General features: G+C 43.2%; 1 protein-coding gene across 5 annotated transcripts in view; it reads left to right on the forward strand.

The window, feature by feature from the left end:
- The first annotated feature begins 6,734 nt into the window (after positions 1-6,734).
- The window catches only part of CPT1A (carnitine palmitoyltransferase 1A), a 67,797-nt gene continuing 59,097 nt past the window's right edge, over positions 6,735-15,434 (forward strand). For 3 of the 5 annotated variants that reach the window (XM_075065047.1, XM_075065050.1, XM_075065051.1), the window contains exon 1: positions 6,778-6,894. The gene's annotated coding sequence lies outside the window, so the exon portion shown is untranslated. Of the gene's footprint in view, positions 6,895-7,356; positions 7,461-15,434 lie in introns of all 5 variants that reach the window. The other 2 variants (XM_075065048.1, XM_075065049.1) reach the window with 2 other exon arrangements.

The following is a 15,434-nucleotide window of genomic DNA, read 5'->3' on the forward strand; positions in this document are numbered from 1 at the left end:
ATTAAGGAGAGAAATACAAGCTATGAAAATTGTACTCTTTAGATTTCTTTAACCACCTACGATCTAGCTTTAGGCCTTGGAATGGAACAGAAACTGCAGTCACCTCAGTCAATGATTTCTTGCTGACAAAGGAAAAGATCAAGTGATCGTGCTGATTGTCTTAGATCTATTGGATGCTTCGATGCCACTGTTAAAAGATGATCTTGATATGCTTGCAGGCTCTGGTGGAAATAGAGTGGCTTTTGGCTGGCTTTCCTCTTTTCTGTATGTAAGGACTCATGTAGTGCTGGGTGTTCTTGTCTTGTACAAAAACTTTTTCATGTAGGGAAGTCACAATGTTCTATTGTCTCTGAACAGGAAGGGCAATGTGTATGGGAGGTAAGTGAGAGAGACAGTGAGTCAGAGGAGTGGCCGTGTCTCTATTATGCAGATAACATTTCATTTCAATGGGACTTACGTGCCAAAATTGCTCACGCACTTTTGAAAATCCCACTCAGCAGCTATCTGCATCTTTAATCGCTGCCCCCTATTGCCAAATGTGGTTGCCAACTTCCTTTGTGGACTTGCTTGCAGGGAACATATCGTACTCATGCTCCAGAGCTTACAATACATGTCTTACAAGCAATGCATGTGCTTACAATTAATGTCTTGGTGCAGCCTGAGGTGTTAGAATACAAACAGTAATCAATACTATGTGTCTGGCTGCTCTCTCCAGGTAATTCTAAAACAGATGAGATCAGGTGAGATACTCAAGCTAGCAACTCTCAAAGGTAAATACCAGGGTACTGGGAATAGGATGTTCACAGTGAAGAATCCTTGCATCAGACCCTCAGCTGCTGTAAACTGGCATATTTCCACTGAAATCAATGGAGGTATGTGGCTTTACACCCGCAGAAGATCTGGCTCTTGATTCATGGAAGTCCTATCTCCTGTGTTATACAAAGGAGGTCAGATTAGATGATCTCGATGGTCCATTCTGGCCTTATCTATGAACTCTAGAACGAACTCCCATGCTGGTTCAGCAGAACCTAAATTTGTTAGGCTTTGCATGCCTTTGCATGCATGGTTTGAAAGCTTTCTTTCAGAGGATGGATAGAGTGATGGGGAGGTATTGGGATGAGGGAGTCGAAAGGGTGGTTAATTGTAGCCATTTGATCAATCACAGGTTTTTATGCATTCTAACTTAATATGCCTTGGCACCTGGAACACTGGAGAGGTGTATTTATTTTATTTAGATTTATAAACTACAACTAATACCAATCACATGCTCTAGATGATCTTTGTAATTCATGTCCACAATAACTTAAATGGATTGCCCACTTCAGAAAAATAAGTCATTAAAAGAAAACCTAAATAAATAGATTTTTTTAAAAAAAGCTTTAAAAAGCTAAGAGCTGGCTCCTGTTTCCCTCTTCCTACTGCACTCAAGAATGCACATAACAAGCTGACTAGCAGATTTTCCTGCTAGATCTAGCAGTCATCAGGAAAGGTTGACTGTATAACAGACCAGATTAGCAGTGGTGCTCCTTTTATTAGATGAAAGGAGCAGGAGTTAAAAGAGACAAATTCTACCCTTCTAAGTTTGGGATGAGTCAGCATTATCTCCCTATTCTGCCATATATTTAAGGCTTTAGGGTCAAGTCAAGTAGAACTCCTCTCCTCTGCCAAATGTTGCTAAGGTGGTAGAATTTGGTTCCATTCATGAATATGAATGACAGTGGCTAAAATGACTTACTTATTACCATTCTGGGTTGAATAGACCTGGGAGAGAAGAGGGCCTGGGATCTATAAATACAGGGCTTTCTGCTTTCTCCAGGATCGCAGACCAGGTATGGCACAAGAGCCATTCCAAACAAGCCTCTGGCCTTTGTTGCTGGTATGTGTAGATCTTGGCTGATATAAGTCACTTTTGAGTAGTTCTTATAGTTAGTAGTATTCACACTGTTTGCTGTTTTGTGAATAAATCAAATTTTGTCCTTCTGACGTAAAATCCTGTGTTTAGTACTTTGCTGATGTCACAGTTCTGCCCCTATCACCGTACAGAAAGACATGCATGGCCATTTTGTATATGTATATGAAAAGGCATTGACACAAGTAGCCTAGCAACCTATACAGAACAATTTCAGTGCCTTTGTCCCACATTCTTGAACAAGTGTTCCAGTTCAGTTATTACCAATACATTTCCCCAACATTTTCTTGGTGGGAACGTTGCTGTGGGACACGGAGTTGCCAATGGTAACATCCTAACTATGAACTGGAATCCTCTGTTGCAACATAGCAGAGAAAGAAATGTGAAGGAAAAAAAATGCTCTTAGTTCTGTTTATAAGGAAATCACACTGCTGTTTTGGCCAGCTAGCAAACTGGAAAAACATCTGTTCATAAAACTGACATTGAACCTAACAATGTAGTTCTCTAGATGCCATCAAGTCTCATGTAAATCTGTCTCAGGTTACTCAAAGTGGAGTGTTTGTTCATGCTAAACTGCTTGACTTCTGAAAAATTGAGCAATAAGGTTAATTCAAGTAAACACATCAATGGCTAACTTTATGTGGTTCCTACTTGGAATGTTCAGATTTCCAGATAAGATGCATGCCGACAGTTTTTACCAGTGTCTAAGGCCATGTCTACACTACCACTTTTGTTGGTATAACTTATGTCGCTAAAGGGTCTGAAAAAACACACCCCGTGAGCGACGTAAGTTTCACAGACAGAAGTGATGGTGTGGACTGCCACATGTGGAGGTGATTTTATTATGTTGATGAGAGAGCTCTCTCCCGCCGGCACAGAGCGGCTACACTAGCGATCTTACAGCAGCACAGCTGCATCGGTACACCTGTGCCTCTGTATGCTTACCAGTGTGGACATGGCCTAAATGCTAATTTGTCCAAAGTAGACACAAGTAAATATAATGGAGGTCTTTCAGATACAGAAACAGTGTAAGAAAATTTAGAGCAGGGAAGCCATACTGCACAGAGGGTTGCCAGGTGTCTGGTTTCCTAGGTGCTGACCAATCCGCTAAAAATCTAGTTGGCCGCAGTGGCTGGCTCCGTGCAGCTCCTGGAAGTGGCCGGCATGTCTTTCCAGCTCCTAGGTGCAGGGGCAGCCAGGAGGGCTCCACGTGCTGCCGCTGTACATGGTGCAGGCACTATCCCAGGCACTGGCTCTGCAGCTCCCATTGGCTAGGAACTGCAAGAGGTACATGCCGGCTGCTTCCAGGAGCTGCCTGAAGTAAGCACCACCTGGATTCCACACCCTGAACTCCCTCCTGTGCTCCATCCCATTGCCCCAACCCAGAGCCCCCTCCTGCACCCCAAACCCGTCATCCTTGGCCCCAGCCCAGAGCCCATACCCCCTCCCATACTCCAGCCCCCTGCCCCAGCCTTGAGCCTCCTCACAGACTCTGAACCTCTCATCCCTGACCCCACCCCAAAGCGCACACTCCCAGCCAGAGCCCTCACCCTCTCCGGCATCCCAACCCCTGCCCCATCCCAGTGAAAATGAACGAATGAGCGAGGGTGGGAGAGAGTGAGCGACAGAGGAAGGAAGGGATGGAGTGAGTGTGGAGGGAGGGGAGAAGGGGCAGGTCTTCAGGTAGGTGGTGAGGCCAGAGTGTTCAGTTTTCTGGAGTCAGAAAGTTGGCAAACCTAACTGCACATACAGTAGCCGAGGGAGTCTTGGAAAGGCAGGGGAAGCTTGTTGGATGTGATAAATTTTAGTAGCTCCTAATATGCTTTAATACACCAACAAGTTGTTTCAAACCATCTACTGCTAAGTGTAGGTAAATTAGACCTTTCGCTGATCATTCAGATCTCATTAGCTTGCCAGGGTCAGATGGAAGCATCCTATGGAATGAGTCACATCATGTTTCTGCTGACGGGGTTCATCACATCTTTAGAAATATGAAATATGCCAGCTACAGAAAAGAAATCTGAAATGTCTTCATTGGGAAATGAACAGCACCTCTAGCAGCACAGGACTCCTTAAGGCCATACTGCATGCCAGGACATGGATCATATCCCAGATATGAAAGACAGCATCACAGCATACAGTAACTCCTCACTTAACGTTGTCTTTATGTTCCTGAAAAATGCGACTTTAAGTGAAACGATGTTAAGCGAATCCAATTTCCCCATAAGAATGAATGTAAATGGGAGGGTTAGGTTCCAGGGAAATTTTTTTTTGCCATACAGTACAGTACAGTATTATAGTTGGGAGGTGCCCCCGCCTAACTCCACTGGTACTGGAGACAAGGAGGCTGAAGGTGCTGTAGGCTAGAAGAAGCACGCTGCACAGCATCAGCAGCAACTTCCCCTACTCTGCAAGCACCAGGGTGGAGGGGCTCAACGCTTGGCCTGCCCAGGCCACTTCTTTCCCCAAGCCTCCACCCTTAACCCTCCTCTTCTTCCCTTCTCTTTACTCTGCACACTGTCCTAGCTCCTCCCCCTTCCCTTGCCTCCTGCCTGCGGCAATCAGCTGGCTTGCAGCATTCAGGAGGCAGGCAGGAGGAAGAGGAGCGAGGACACGGCACGCAGGCTCCCCCTCCCTCCCCTGCCTTCTGAACACTGCAAGCCAGCTGACTGGTGCGGGCAGGAGGTGGGGGGGGAGGGGAAACGCTGATCTGCTGGGTCTGCTGGCGGGTGGGATACGCTGTGGGGGGAAGCATAAGGGAGCTGATGGGGGGCTGCCAGCTGTGGACAAAGGAGGCAGCCAAATGACATTATAGTGAAGCATTGCACAACTTTAAATGGAGCATGTTCTGTAATTGAGCAGAGACATAAGATTGAAACAAGTTAAGTGAGGAGTTACTGTACTATTAAAGGCGATGACTCATGGCCAATCTTTGTGGGGGAACACCTCCAGCAGCACCCACTGTCATGCTGGGAGATGGCCCAGGCTAGGTTCTACAACAAAGGGTTTCACTTCAAGCAGTTTACCATCTGTCTCACGCCTGATTGAGTTACTGGGAAATGCAACATGGCCAAGTTATGAGAGACAGCAGCTCCAGTAATCCAGGGCAGGAGCGGCTGTAATGTTAGTCAGGTGGGGAAAGTCAAATTAGGTTTGTGTCTATAACTTCTCTGACCCCATATGATGCAAAGCTTCTCGGGGAATACTTCATGTTTATCAGTTGTAGCTGAAGTAGGATCAGAATTGTGACAAAGCAGTGACTCTAGCCTGGTGCTTTCTGATTTGGGACAGCTAGCATAGTTATTTGATGAAATGATAAATAATCCCAGCATTTTCTTCCAAATGACATGCTTGAAAACCTGTTCCCTTCCACTTATGGATGGTGTAGGAAAACATGCTGATTATAACCTGAGACATCTAGGAAGTCCCCCAGCAAAACAAGAGAAGACCAGACTTGATGTATTTGATATTTCAAAGGTTTAAAAAAAATCAGAAGAAAAGCCTTAATAAATAAACTCAGATTGATAGAATTACTTCCCTTACCAGGAAAATGAATGGCCATCCAGCTGTTATAAAATTCTAATGAAACAATATCACCCTTATTCAAACTGAAAAAGTTAGCAGAGTTCAAACTTAAACTTTCAGTACTTTTAAATGAGAAAATATGTTGAATGTATTTTGCTTTATCTCGTTTAGATCCACTTTTTTGTACTACTTTTATTATTCAGAATTATGTAAAGAACATGAAGTCTTTTTCCAGGAAGTGTGATATCTACATCTTTTCTTAAAATCCAATTGTTCTTTTTTGCAGTTCTTTGGATAAATGATATTGGATCTCAGGGCTCTATTACCAAGAAGGTTCTACATATCCTGCACCTGTGTTTTCCAATGTCATGTTTCTCACTCTTTCCAAGGTGTCCATAATGACAAATGTTTGTTTAAAAGAAGCTATTGTTCTTCAGTGAGACCGACTGTATTTATCTTTTGTACTTTATTGTATGGGTCAGGGGCTATTATTTCTCCCCTTGTTATAATTCTGTCAATGCTTTAACACTAAATAATGTAACTGAACTGGTTCAGCATTATGTAATGAGGATCTAATTCAGCACTGGTCTGAGCAGGTGCAACTCAAATTGACTTCAGTGGAAGTTACACCTAGTTATCTGAGGGGACAGTTAGATCCAGTGTTTCTGTTTTATTCCTTATCATCTTCTCCTATTCTCTAAAATGAGCCTGCCCAGCTTTTCTCAGGGCTATTATTTTTCTCCTTCATTATAAAGCAAGCTCTATTCCTTGAATCTTGGCTTTAAAGGAAGGAGCGATGGCCCCTGCATGAATTTCACACAGAATGATGGTCACCCTCCTACTTAGTGTTTAACACAGCAAATATCCATGGCAGGATTCCTATATGAAAAGCAACATGATTTAGTAAGGGGCCTTAGCATGAGCCCAGCTGTTCCCTGCCTTTGCCTCACATTAGTCCCTTTTCACCAGATAGCAGCAACCCCCCACCTCTCCCCTCCCTTCTAACACCCATCCCTGATCCCCCTCAACAGCCCCCGTTGTCCCTCCCCGGCCCTAACCTTTTCTACCATTCAGCGCCCCCGCCACTTCACCCTTTTAGCCCCGCCCCACGTCACAATGTCGACCGCTTCAGGGGCGGGGACTCAGCGCAGGGGAAGGGGCGGTTTCCTCCATTCGCGCCCCCCACGCGCCTCTTCCCTGCCCCTCTAGGCCCCGCCCATTCCCGGCGCTGCGCGCCTCTTTCCCTGCTGGCCTCCGCCCTGCCCCGCCCTGGCTGCCTGCGGCTGGCTCAGCCAATCGGGGCGCAGCCGGTAGCCGCGGCGCTCGCGCAGCTCCTTCAGTGCTTTGGCTGGGTGTGTGCGCGTGTGTGAGCGACCGACCGGCTCGCGCGCCCCGTTTCGTCGCTTGTCCTGTAACTGCGATTGCCTCCGTCTGTCCCCGCATCCTCGCCGCGAGCCCCGGTAAGTGACATCCCCTCTGCGCCCCGTAGCAGGGAGCCCCCGTGGCAGAGGGAGGGGTAGGGGCACGGTGGGGGGTAGGGATGGAGGGCTGCGGGGGGGCTGAGATCGCTCCGTGGCAGGGGGCTGCGAGGTGGTTGAATCCCGCCCTAGTAGTGAGGTCCCCATTAGAGAAGGGTTTAGGTTGGGCGTGGTGGGGCAGGACGATGGGTTGGGGGCTCCTCATGCGGGACTGGGGTGGGTGAGCACTGCAGAGTCCTCTCATGGGGGAGCTGGGGGGTGGGATGTACATTGCCCTCAGCTTGACTGAATTCCAGAGCGGCATGTGCAGCTTTTCCCTGTTGTCAGCAACGAGGTTCCCTCCCCGCCCCATTCTCCTTGCTGGGAGGGTGTCTGGCCTGTTGGGATCCTGAAAGCGACCCCTACCCAGGCAAGTGTCCCAGTCACTCTACAGTGTTCCTGCAGGGGTGCTTCAGACTGCAGGCTCACTGCACCGGCTCCCGCACTGAGGAATGAATGAAATGTCAGTCATTTTGCCTCACCCACCCAGAGCTCCTTCAAGAGAAACGGTATCCAGCTGATTCACTGTCACCCCACTGCTGGGCCCCACCAGGGCCAGTGTCCACCTCATCTGAACGAGTATTCGTTCTCTGACTGAGATCACTCTGGTTAAAAACGCAACATTCTGAAATAAGGCCAAATGTAAAACTATAACTGTGCAGCAGTGCCATTTTACAAGGAAATATCTATAAATGATACATGAAAGTTAAAATATTCAGGCCCGGAAAGCTGCAGGAACCTTTCATTTGTTGTGCTACAAAACACTCAGTTTCTGTGATCAAATACACAAAAGTAAATTATACTCCATAGCATCTTATCTCTAGTTCTCTGTATGGTACAAGAAAGGGCAGGTACATCACAAAAATGTGACTTTTTGGATCTGTTGACTGTATTTGTCTTGACTTCAGTTTTAGAACATCGAAGCTATAAATATGGGGAGAGGGGTAATGGTGGGATGGAGAAGGCTGTTAGAAGATAAATAACATGTAATTCATGGTTAGAATTTACCACAAGTGTAATTTGTAGCTGTAGGAAAGTGGGATAGTGTGAGTGGATGTTGGCTAAAAAAAGCCCCTTCACAATCAGCTATCATGAGCTGCTTTCCAAATTTTCATTAACATTTCCTGCCCACATGTGCTCTACCATGGCACTCTTTCCTATGTTTGGGATGGTCAGCTGTCATCCAGTAAGCAATCTAATTATGCTGGAACTGTATCATATTTGAACACTGTCTCATACTTGTCAGTATTCTTAGCTAACATCTGAATATAGAAAACACCTGGAAGTGAGGCACTTCTCCTGATTTCATCAGCGAAGTTCACATAAAATACTACTCAAGATACTTAAAACCCTTTTCAGTGCAGTCTGTACACTGATGTACGGCCTCTGGTGAATCTGCCGCACCAGGGGAGATTTTCCAAAAAAAAATAGTGTAGATATAGCCAAGTGCAAGAGATTTCAAGTCTTAACTCAAATTCTGTTTCTGCCTTTCAGCTTATTTGTGCTTTATGCGATCAGTGAATATCCTTTTTTTGTTTTGTTTTGTTTTTGTTTGTTTGAAAGGCTAGATTTTTGGAGTAAATTTCAACAGTAAAAATTACACTTTGCATCATGGTGTCTTTAAGAGTGCTAGGTCTAAGAATGAGGAATGTCTTAAAACTCTTTTTATTACGCCATTCTCTTCCCTAAGTGTCTGATTACTTGTCTTTCCAGTTCTAAAATATTTACTTTAATCAGCTTATAATACACCTTATTACTTGTAAATAATAATGGAGAGAAACTGCTCTCACTGATGTCAGTACTTACAGTAGTGAGGTTTGGTGGCTACCAGTCCTCAGACTGATGTTTCTGACTTTGTGGATACTGAAAATGATTGATTGAGATAACACAACTTAAAACCACTACTACAAACATGTGACTAGCATAAATACAGAATGTCAACAGAGATCCAGAGGGTTACATTTGTAAGCTGTTATTAAAGTATTAAACTTCGTACTAGTACCTTATATCTGTATTTGGAGAGAGAATCAGATGCATTAGCTTGGGGATGGGACTGTCTGGGGAGAAGAGAGAAAGAGAGACCTGAAACCTAAAGGAGCAGACCCCAATCCTGTTACAAGTTCCAAGCTCTGCAACAGTCTTGGCATAGCTTGAAAGCTAACTACTAGTGCCTGAGCTTCCTTACACTTAAAATTTTGAGGAGCTACAGCTTTCACTTGTGGACCTTTTCCTTAAATGAACAATTATATTTAGAAAAACCCTTGGAAATCAGACTGAACATTTTTTACCTACTATAAAGACAACAAATAGAGAAAAAAGTCTCTTTCAGTTTTACTTTGGGCAAAATACCTTTTTTAGTACCAAATTCTTAGTTCTGTGTTGGGCTGTATCTTTTTTCTACTTTATTCCCTCTTTGACTTTTCTTTTAAAATGGGGAATGCATTTAAAATTTGCTCTTAAACTCTCCTTTCTTTTTAGTAGTGGCGTTTCCCATTTTGCTAGACCACTGGCAGTGAAGCAGGATCTGTAGTCTGGAGTGTAAAAGACAAATTGAGCTTTTGTTGTTCAGTAGTGCATTCTGCAGCAGCATAACCTTTCACCTACTTTTCTGCAGCAGTCATGTGACTTTCTAGTGCTGTGGAGGAGAAGTGCGGTTTCAAGAAAAGAAATATCGGTTGCTCATTGTGCCCTTCAGATAACACATCAGAGCTTCGTAAAACTAAACTGCAGATCCAAATGTATTCTCAATTATTTGGTTGGAGGGTAGGGGTAAAAAAAGAAAACAAAAATACATAAGACTGTCCAATTCAAATGTTTTCTTGTCAGGAAAAATGGTTAACCTTTACAATATGCAGAAGTAATGGAACTGGTGGATCTAGCTTCTTGTTACTTTAAAAAATGATTATAAGCCCAACCTTGGAGAGTTTTTCTATATAAAAAGCAACTTAAATGGAAGCTTTTTTATTTTTTTTTAAATTGGCATGCAACTACATTGGGTATTGTAATTCAATAAGTCCTCTAGGACTTGCAGTATACTATAAAGTATTCCTAAACTCCAGATTTTTAGGAGAACATGCATATAAACAATTGTAAAGCAGTCCTCCTACATGTTCAAATCAGCTTTTTTTTTTATAGGGTCTATTTAAATAATGGCACCAGTGTTTGACTCTCTTTTTTTTGTTCTTTTTAGTCCCTAGGGCAAATGAAAAGTCTACCTCTTGAAGGGCTCTAGTATTTATGCTTCACTCACTTGCACTGTAAATCACATAATCTGCTGCCTGAGGTGACCCCACTGTTCTTGCCTCCATTGGCCCTGCTTAGCAGTCATACTGATAGCAGTTTTGAGCCCCTGGAGAATGTATGCTTAGCTGATAAAAAGCCTGTCACTCCAGTTACCTAGGTTAATGTACGGAGGGTAAGCACTGGAGTTCTCTGTTACTGCCCGAGTATTACAGAAGCTAATTAGTGGAATGTCATTATTCTGGTAATGTAAATGTATATCTTTCACAACAGCAAACCAACCCTCCTCCCAAATCCTGCCCCCCAAAAAACCCACCCACTAGTCTTCAGCTCTTTTTTTGCTGCATAGCAAAATAGCTGTATGGTGTTTTGGTTTTACATATCTGGCTTTTATGTAGCAGAATGTACTTTAAACGTCCAGAATGTCATAAAAGGTGACTTTTGCACGGATGTCCGGAATATCATGCATTGTAGTACAAGCCTGAAGTAATGCCTTTTTCTAGTCTTGTACTATATAGAAAGAACATATCTGGGCAGAGAATAAGGAAAATGTCTTTCTACTAGTATTTTCCTGATAAGTGAATGTCAGAGCTGCAGCAGTTTTGCCTTTGAACTGAGTTGAGCTGTGTGTCTGTCAGTCTGTCTTGTTAGACTGTACATTACAGGGCCTTTCCTCTACCTGTATCATGCTGCTGTGGAAGTGTGCTGGAGTGGCAGTCCTCTAGTATTTATGCAGTAAGTACAGCTCAGGCTACTGCAGACAGGTTCCCCCATTCTTGTTTGCCCATGTGCCTCTACCTTGACAAAATAGTTTATTCTTAGACTTGGTAGAATTTGATTTTTTTTTTTAATTTGATGAGTAACATTGTTTATTTTTAAGCATTTTTAAAAATGTACATGTTTAAAATTTCACAGTTGTGCAAAATTTGGAGTTTTAAACATTTTTGTCTGGATTTCCATTGATTTAAATTTTCACAGTTGTGGGAAAATATTACGAGAGGGAGCGTGTCAGACAATTATTTACTGTCATTAAATGCAGAGATTCAAAAGTTAAGCTTTATAACAGTTAAAACACAAACTGTCAATATCAGATATCATAATGTACAATATCGGGAATGGAGGTTGTTCGTAACTCTAAACAAAATGTTACTCTTGTTCTTTCAAAAGTTTACAACTATTGACTTAATACAGCTTTGAAATTTTACTATGCAAAAGAATAATGCTGCTTTTAACCATCTTAATTTAAATGAAACAAGTACAAAAACAGTTTTCTTACCTTGTCAAATCTTTTTTTAAACTTTCCCTTTTTAAGTAGTTTACGTTTAACACAGTACCGTACTGTATTTATTTATTTATTTATTTGTCACTGCTGCTGATGCCTGATTGCATACTTTCGGTTCCAAATGAGGTGTGTGGTTGATGGGTCAGTTTGTAACTCTGGTGTTCGTAACTCTGAGGTTCTACTGTACAAAGCAAATATCCTTAAATCAAACTATAAGTGCTCAAATAGCACTTTTCTTTGTTTGCCTATCTGAAATATGTCATCAGTTTGTGTACAGTGAAATCAACATTTACTGATTAAAAATCTAATCCTTCTAATCATCCTAAAGCTTGGTTTACATTAGCAACTTATATTGGTATAACTTCTCACTCAGGGGTGTGAAAGATCCACACTGCTGAGGGATGCAGTTATACTGACCTAACTCCCAATGTAGACAGCTCTGTGTTAATGAGAGAGCATCTCCCATCAACCTAGCTACCGGCTTTCGAGGAGGTGGAGTACCTACGGAGAAGCCCTTGGCGTAGGTAGCATCTTCACTGAAGTGGTACAGCTGTGCTTAAAAATGCAGCAGCAGCAGCATAGAGAATCCCTGAATTTGCTAGCTCATTTTGCATAGGCCTCCAAACAGGTGAAAGTTACATGACTTAGTTACTGTTAGTCAGAACTGGTTTTGAACTGGTGACTTAGATGTGGAAAACACTATAACCATTTACCAGTCAGTTCCCCTATATGCAGCTGTACAAATAGGGCAGCATGAAACATGCCATTCAATTTAGATGAGTGCCTATAAAAAACTCCCCAAACCTAAAAAACTTGAAGTTCTGTTTCACATTGGACTATCACAGCAGCACACTACTTCTAGAAAAAAAGCAGAATTTTTACTGAAATCCATTGAGATGCAGGGAGAAATAATAATAAAAAACAGTACAATCTCTTGCCTGTTCAATTTATAGAACTTTCATTTGTCCCTCTCTGCCATGCCCCCCAGCAAATGGTTTTCTTTTCTCTCAAGAATTGCCTGAAGGGGAAGGGTTTTATAGTTGCTAATATAGTAGGCAGAACAGCCTGGAGAAACGATACCTCCAAAAGGGTATCTCACTTGGCATTTGGCCCCCAGCATCATTTTACTCTATACGTTAGCTAAACTGATTTGAGTCCTTAGAATCCTTGCTGGGGACACTGGGTTGTTACTTTCAGCCCTCTCCACTCGTGATCAGCTCTGACCTGCTGACTAAAGACGGTTCAGCAAGGGAAACAGGACTGTTTAATATCTGCACCTGAGGACATGGTGTATATGTGTGAAAGGGTAGTATGATTTTGAAGTTTGCATTTGGGACTACTCCCTTGTTTGTCACTAAGTTTCCTGAAACCCTTCCCACTCCTCACCTCTGACATAGTCTCACTGTACTGGAAGTAGCAGTCAGTTTATGAAACTCAAGAGACTGGGGTTGTTCAAAGTCCATGTGTGTGTATCTGTACATGTCTTCATGACTTCTCCAGTGGGGAGCTATAATTTACTGTTCTTTATTACTGTATAACTCTGTATCAGTTATCAGTTGATAGTATTGGACTAAACAGGATGTTTTTCTTCTCCCACTTGAACTGAAGGTTCCATGCCAACTCCACAAGGATATCAGTCTCAGCGGGTTTGAGAATAAGGTGTTCTCTGTGCTAGTGGTTCTTAACACCCCCCCCCCCCCCCACCAACATGCTGTAAAACCTACACGACCACCTGTCTGCAACAATTGTTTTACTGAATATCCAGTAGATTAAAAGCCAGGGCTGGTGTTAGGGGGTAGCAAGCAGGGCAATTGCATGGGTCCCCACGCACAGCTAAGTTGCTTGGGCTTTGGCTTCAGCCCCCGGTGGTGGGGCTTGGCTTTGGCTTTCTGCCCTGGACCCCAGCGAGTCTTAACGCTGGCCCTGCTCTATGGTTTATTTTGGTGCACCCCCTGAAACCTTTTCACAGCTCTCAAGGGGGCCCAGGAACCCACAAAAGAGTGCTGTGTTGGGTGACTTGGTTACAACACAATTCTATTTAATAGGGTAGGTGGGTCTTTAATCGTATTCCCAAACCATAGTAAGAACTTGGACTATGCAAGTTATTAGCATGGTTTGGGGATTCTGAAGCCATTTTTGCACTTCAAAATGGAACTTTGTAACCAGATCCCCCGTTATGCTTCTGCTTGGGCCTCAGTGGGTTTTTGTTGGTCTGGTCTACATGCAGGTCAGCATTACTGATTTTTGTTTCTTTCCCCCTCACCCTCCTTCCCCCTCTTTACCATTGCCCAAATTTAGTAGGGGAAAGAAGGTAAGTTGCAGAATTAAAGTAGAAATCTGGGTAAAACTTCCAAAAGGATCTCCTACAGAATGCAGGTCAAGAACAGCTAATGTGAACAATGCGCATTCTCAGCTGCCCAAGGCTAACCACAGGAATCCAGGGATACACTTACACTACAATAAAAAGACCTACAGCCTGGCCTCAATTGGCATGGACTTGCGAGCTATAAAATAACAGTGGAGATGTTCAGGCTTAGACTGGGGCCAACACTTGGAGACCCTCCCTCCCTTATGGGGTCTCAGAGTCTGAACTCCAGCTCAAGCTTGAACATCTACACTGCTGAGACCCTGTGAGGGAGATGGGTCTCCAGGCTTGCGCTGGAGCCCAGGCTTGAACATCTACACTGCTATTTTTAGCCCTGCAGCCAAAGCTCCATGAGCATGTCAGTTTACTTGTGCTCTGAAACTTGGTGCCACGGGATTTGTATTGCAGAGTAGATATAGTCAAGCTCACAATACATAGGTGCAGCTTGTTCTTTGCCGTTGGCCCCAGCAAGCCACCCAAAGACTCAGACATCAGGTTGCCTGTAAACATTCTGGCTTGCAACATATCCCCAGTGTTGCAGCACATGTGTGAAGGACTTTGGATCATCACTGTAGATGCACACTGTAAATACAACTCTTACCCCAAATAACTTCTTAAATATTACTTTCCCAAAGGGACAGTGTCAGTCACTAGGTCAGATCAATCCAGGGTAGGTGGTATGAGTTTCAAAAGGAGAGAGCCTTGAGTTGAGCCCCACGTGTGCTAAAAAAAAAAAAGAAAAATGGTTAAATTTGGACGACATGACTTTGGGGTGGGAGGGTGCTGTATCTTGGGAACCCCTTGCTCAAACAACCTAAAATTTGGACTACTAACTCTATACCACGGACTTACCTTGAGGCACAGAAGTTTTCATGACAAATCAGTCAACATGCAGATTTTAAAGTACTTTTCAAAATTTGGCTGTTAAACAGTAAGCTAGTGCCAGTCTTAACTGTAGCGGTGCTATGACCCCAGTATAATTGTTTGCTGGAATCAGTCAATTTTGTTTTCATCCAAGTTAAATAGTAGTTAAACTGAATGTTTCTTTAATTTAGGTTTGAGGGCTATGTACATCTGAAACACCAATTCTGACTGTCTCTGATTATGTCTGTATTCCTTTTGCTCCATCCTTTTGCTAGAGCCATCAGATTCAGCTGTCAGGTAGAACATTTGGGCTCATGCAAGTCTCAAGCCATTTCTGTGCAGTGAATATTTGTTTTCACTTTTGCTTTGCAAATTTCTCCAAACAGTGTTGCGTGTCTGATGTATTAATAGTCTTAAAATACAACTTTCTCATAGTCACTGTGGTATCAGTTGTACCGATAAGAATTAAGTGCAGTGAGTTTGTGTGTGTGTCTTGGGCTGTTTTCTGCTAAGGTTGAATAGCATGATTGGATATCAGTAAGGATGAGTAGAATTTGAGGAAAATAGGGCACTGCTTTGAAATAGAAATACTTAAGCGAATAACAGCGCTTGGAGGGCTTTCACAGGCAAATTCAGACATCAGTTTTTGCAGAGGTGTCACATGGCACGGAAATGAGATAGCTACCCTGATTCTGAGCTTCTGCTGTCTTACCACTATTTTTTAAACTTGGA

Source organism: Chelonoidis abingdonii, chromosome 4, assembly GCF_003597395.2.
Source record: "Chelonoidis abingdonii isolate Lonesome George chromosome 4, CheloAbing_2.0, whole genome shotgun sequence".
Taxonomy (NCBI): Eukaryota; Metazoa; Chordata; order Testudines; family Testudinidae; genus Chelonoidis; species Chelonoidis abingdonii.